General features: G+C 46.4%; 1 protein-coding gene across 1 annotated transcript in view; it reads right to left on the reverse strand.

Moving 5' to 3' along the window:
- The window catches only part of MSH6 (mutS homolog 6), a 31,881-nt gene that overhangs the window by 3,505 nt on the left and 22,376 nt on the right, over nt 1-6,000 (reverse strand). The window lies entirely within an intron of this gene.

The following is a 6,000-nucleotide window of genomic DNA, read 5'->3' on the forward strand; positions in this document are numbered from 1 at the left end:
CATAACTGCAAAGGAAGTTGACATAGTTGTGAAAGATGCCAGATGCAAAAGCTTTTCCTGGGATATATGACCAAAGGAGGGCATTTTAAGCCAAAAAGATCATTTAATCTGTCAGGCATACAGTTACTCCAGTAAGAGATATTACCAAATGAATCCTACTATTTTATGCTCCCTGGACCATCTATCTATCACTGCTACAACACTACCAAAAGGAGAGGGGGGTGGGGACAACAGAACCCACCCCCCCATATAGTTGTAAGTGTTTACTCACCACATTTACACAGCAAAAGTCTGTTGTTACACAGTGAAATAGGAATAGGAGAAAACATACTTTGCTTTATATAGAACAAGGCTGGTCTTACAATGTGATAATCTGTCTTGCAATTTAGCATGCATACCAGAGGAAGCCTCTGTTCTACAAACAGTAGAGATTTACAAATAAATGGAATGATAATAGGTAGTACAGCCCAAACTAAGCACTTTTGTAGATGCTAAGCAGAGGTATTAGCAAAAAGGTCAGTGCCTGTGTTAACCCAAAAACTTCTCTTCCTTGGTTTGCTAAACTCCTCCCTTGACAGGTACTCCATTTTGATTTCTACAAGTCTTCATGAACTCCCGTGTATTGTTAGATGCTCACAAGATGCCTTCAACAGCCCCAGATGACCTTCTACACACTGTCTCCTAAATGAGAACCACAGATTCTGGGACCAAAAAAAAGAACAGTTAAAAACCAGAACAGCTACACTATAAAAAAAACAGAACAAAGTAAATCAACAGAGCTGGGATTTAACATGCAGACCTGTCAAACAACCTGGTGCATACTTGCCCAGTTCCTGAGCACGCAAATTGTTTCTGTACCTCCAAGCCTTAGCACCTGAAAACAGCCTTATACACTTTGCAGTCTCATCCCAGAAAGTGACTAATTGACTGGACATATCCAGAGCTGATTTTTCTCTCTCCAAACCAGAAAGAACTGCTGGGTAAAGCTTGCTTCTGAAGACACAAACAAGCAAGTTTCCATCTCCAGGCACTAGACATTAGAACCCTCAAAAGCAAGTTTGGCTTCCAGATCCCATCTTTCTACAGGAAACAGAAGTGTGCAGTTTCCCCACTCTGGTAAAGTGTTCTTTCCTAACAGCAACTGTTCAAGACAGCAAGCTGAAGTTTCAGATGGCTTGAGGAGTCGCTGATAATCCCAAGCAACACCAGCAGCAGAATGTTTTAATGTGTTTAAAGAAAAAAGTCTGTTTTGTCAGGCATTTGTATCTGCTTCGCTACAACTTCATCCGTTTTCACCCCTTTGCACACTAATGAGGCTCCTCTACCAGCATCTCAACCAGTGTGGTAGCATCCAGATCACCATGACTACAGACACAGGAGTGTGAAGAAGAACTGAAAAACTGGGCAAAACTTGCAACCACTGCTCCTTCCCACACAAGCCATTATGTGCCTTGTGCATCTACTGGCTCAAGCTCAACAACTATTTCCTCTCCACCTAGGCAGTCCCTGGCCTCCTTATCTATGGTATGAGACCACTGCTATGTAGTAACAGAAGCAGTAAGTCCTTCTATGTCCCGTTCTGTCTTATTCCCTACAACCAATTCCTTAGATTTCTTCTGGGTAATAAACATCCCCACTTTCTTCATCTTCTTCCTTAAATAGGGGACAAAACCACCACAAGAAATCCAGAACAATTCTCTCTCAAGCCTTTGTCCTTCTGTTCATCCTATAAGCATGCCTGACTCAGCCTAGGGAAACCTTTTTAAAATTTGAAGCTATTTGGTCCTTGGCAGAATTGGCTTTACTCTGGATACTATGAAGGTACAAAAGGGCCTCCCTAGAACAGACCCTGATCATCATAACAGTCTAACGAGCAGGTGGACATCTGTTCCACAATACTTGGAAAAACATGTTTATTCGTAGCAGCCTCGTGGAACTACAATAAGCTGTACCATATTCAAAAAACCTTGTACCTATCTGCAAGCAATGCAGTCTCCAGTTTCAAAGCTCACCAGAAGTGATCCATCTCCTGCCAAAAACATGGCAGACAAATAACTGCAGTCCTGCTTCTGCCTTGAAAGCGGCAGGACAGAAAGATGCAGGGGAGTAATGCAGAGGAGGTGACCAGTTCTACATAGTGCTTCAGGCCTTGTGTTCAGCCCAGTGGCAGCGGAGAAGTACATGCAAGTGTCTAAGCTAGTGGAGAAAAACAGCAAATTGTCCAACTCTTCTCAAGTACTTCAACCACCTGCTCAGTGCTGGAAAGCAAGTCAAACAGGCTGAAAGAGTTGGGGCCTGTTTGGACAGAAAACTCAGGATGGATCATCAGGCTCACAGGGTAGTAATCAATGGCATGATGTCTAGTTGGCAGCTGGTACCAAGTGGAATGCCCCAGAGGTCAGTCCTAAGTGGTTTTGTTCAATATTTTCATTAATGATCTCGAAGATGGGATGGAGTGCACCTTCAGCAAGTTTGCAAATAACACCAAGGTCAGGAGAGTAGTAGATGCACTGGATGACAGGACTAGGATTCAGTGACCTCAATGAAATAGAGGACTGGTCCAAAAGAATTATAGTAAGGAGAACTGCAAAGTCCTGCACTTAAGATGGAACGATCCTATGTACCAGTACAAGCTGGGAACTGACTGGCTAAGCAGCAGCTCTGCAAAAAGGACCTGGGAAGTACAGTGGACAACAGGCTGGATAGTGTGTCCTTGTTGCAAAGAAGCTAACAGCATACTGGGATGAATTAGTAGGTTTGTTGCCAGCAGATCAAGAGAAGCGATTTTTTTTCCCCTCTATTCAGCCCTGGTGAGGCCACATCTGGAGTACTGTGTTCAGTTTTGGGTCCCCCACTACAGAAAGGATGTGGACACACTGGAGAGAATTCAGCAGAGGGCAATGAAAATGGTGAGGTGGCTGGGGCATATGACATGAGGAGAGGCTGAGGGAACTGGGCTTGTTTAGTCTGGAGAAGAGAAGACTGAGGGGAGATTTAACAGCAACCTTTGTCTACCTGAAGGGTTGTTACAGAGAAGATGGAGCCAGACTGTTCTCTGGTGGCAGATAACAGAACAAGGAGCAATGGTCTCAAGTTGTAGCAAGGGAAATTTAAGTTACATGTTAGGAAGAATTTTCTCACTAGGACGGTGAAGCACTGGAACAGGTTACCCGGAGAGGTTCTGAAATCTCCACCCTTGACTCAGGTAAGACAAAGCCTTAGCTAGGATAATCTAGTTGGCAATGGGTCCTGCTTTGAGCAGGAGATTGGACTAGATGACCTCTGGAGGTCCTTTCCAATTTCCTAATTTTTAATGATTCTATACTCATCTTGCAGAAAAGATGCTTAAGAGAAAACATGATAGCAGTCTTCAAATACCTGAGGGACTACCATAAAGAAGAAAAACATCTTCTCTCTCTTGCTGAAGAGTGGAGGATGTGGACCAGTGGTTAGCAATTGCAGCAAAGTAGGTTTAGGCTGGTTATCAGCAGGGATCCTGGTTTTCTTTGATTTAAAAAAAAAAAAAAAATCCCCAATTTTTTATTAAAAAAAGTAACTCCAAATAGACGTTTTTCCATGATTAAAATGAAACACCATTAATATATGGATATATATATTGTGGTATTCCATTTTAATCATGGAAAAAAAAAAATCTCGATTTGGAGTTACTTTTTTTTAAACCAAAAGTTGGGGTTTTTTGTTTAAATCAGAGAAAACCAGGTTCCCTGGTTATCAGGAAAAATGTCTTCACCAGTAGAACAGTGAAGCAGTGGAACAGACTGCCTAAGAAAGTTGTAGACTCTCCATCATTGGAGGTTTCGAGGCTGGACAGCCACTGATCAGACATGATCTAGGTGTAGCTATGCCCATGTTCTACCCTATAGATATTTCTCATGCTCCTGGGCTGGGCTGCCGCACAGGGCTGCAAGGGAAGTCTGCTCTCCACCTCCCACTCCCAGCTGCTGCATGTCAGAGGGGGGATTTTTGTTTGTTTTTTAAAGTTTTCCTCAGAGGCACGGGGTGTTGGCTGCAGCCAGAGCTGGGGACTTTGACTGGGTTGCCAGTACACTTGCTGGGATTCGAAGCCGGAGGTTCCTGGCTAGAGGGTTTTGCCACTCCAGTTAGGGTCAGGCCAATTGCCATATCTGAGGTCAGGAAGGAATTTTACCCCATGGTCAGACTGGTATGAACGGTGAGGGATTTTGCTTTCCTCTGTAGCAAGGGGCATGGCCCTCCACCTGGGATCTCTTGAGCGTTTTTTTTTTTTAAACAACCTTTACAGAAGCAGGATATTGGCAGCTGTGGTCCCCCTTGTTTTACCTACGGTAGATTAAGGCGTTAAATCTTGTGTTGTCAGGGTTGACTGTATGATTTTGCTAAGAGGTTAGACAATGAATTGTACAAAGTAGCTTAGATAGGGATGGTCCTGGCTCAGGCAGGGGGGTTAGACTGGTGCAAAAGCCCCCTTGACTCACCAAAAGCATCCAAGAAAGTCTTCTGGCTAAAAGGGAGGCACACACCCAATGGAAGAGAGGGGCCATTATCAGGGAGGACTATACTGCAGTTGCTTGGGGCTGCAGGGCGGTGGTCAGGAAGGCCAAGGCGGGGATGGAACTGGGACTGGCAGCCCGGATCAAGGACAACAAGAAGTCCTTTTTTAAATACACAGGGGGCAAAAAGAAGGTACCGGGTAATGTGGGGCCCCTGCAAGACACGCTAGGAAATCTGGTTGTCAAACCAGACGACAAAGCTAACCTATTTAATGACTTCTTTGCCTCCATTTTCCCCGAGCAGGGACCGGATCAGCCCCCCCCCCCGCCACTGATCCTCCCTTCAGGCCCCGGGGAGGCGCACCTAGCCCAAGGCTCAGTGAGGATCTAGTCAAGGAACTTCTGGAGGGACTGGATGTATTTAAATCAGCTGGTCCAGATGATCTCCACCCCAGACCGCTGAGGGAATTAGCAGAGGTCATTGTGGGACCCCTGGCACGGCTTTACGAGCACTCGTGGTGCTCTGGTGTGGTGCAAGAGGACTGAAAGAGGGCCAATGTGGTTCCCATCTTCAAAAAAGGGAGGAAGGAGGACCTGGGAAACTATAGGCCAGTTAGTTCATGCTTAGGGGCAACCAACACGGGTTCATTAGAGGCAGGTCCTGTCAGACCAACCTGGTGGCCTTCTATGACCAGTTCACCAAATGCTGAGATGCAAGGGTAGCAGTGGACAGTCTTCCTGGACTTTTAGAAGGCCTTTGACACTGTCTCTCACCCCGTTCTTATTAAGAAACTGGGGGGCTGTGGTGTCGACACCTACACAGTCAAATGGGTCGCCAACTGGCTGGAGGGCCGCACCCAGAGAGTGGTGGTGGACGGGTCATTTTCTACTTGGAGGGATGGGGGCAGGCAGGTCCCCCAGGGCTCGGTCCTCGGGCCCGCACTGTTCAACATCTTCATCAGCAACTTGGATGAGGGGGTAAAAAGCACCCTGCTCAAATTTGCTGATGACATTAAGATGTGGGGGGATGTGGGCATGCTAGAAGGAAGGAATAGGCTACAAATCAGACCTAGACAGGTTACAGGGGTGGGCAGATAAAGGACAGGATGGGATTCAACACTGACAAGTGCAAAGTGATGCACCTGAGGAAGAACAACCGGCACCATACCTAAAGGGTGGGGAACTCCCTTCTCATCAGTACCAAGGCAGAAAAGGATCTTGGAGTCATCACTGATGCCAAAATGAACATGGGCCGGCAGTGTGGGGATGCAATCAGGAAGGCCAACTGCACTTTGGCATGCATCCACAGATGCATCTCAAGCAGGTCCAAGGAGGTGATCCTTCCCCTCTATGCGGCACTGGTCAGGCTGCAGCTAGAGTACTGCGTCCAGTTCTGGGCGCCACACTTCAAGAGGGATGCGGACAACATGGAGAGAGGGTCCAGAGGAGGGCCACTCGCATGATCGGGGCAGCAGGGCAGGCCCTATGAGGAGAGGCTAAGGGACCTGAA

The sequence above is a fragment of the Crocodylus porosus genome, unplaced genomic scaffold (assembly GCF_001723895.1).
Source record: "Crocodylus porosus isolate Cpor-Errol unplaced genomic scaffold, CroPor_comp1, whole genome shotgun sequence".
Taxonomy (NCBI): Eukaryota; Metazoa; Chordata; order Crocodylia; family Crocodylidae; genus Crocodylus; species Crocodylus porosus.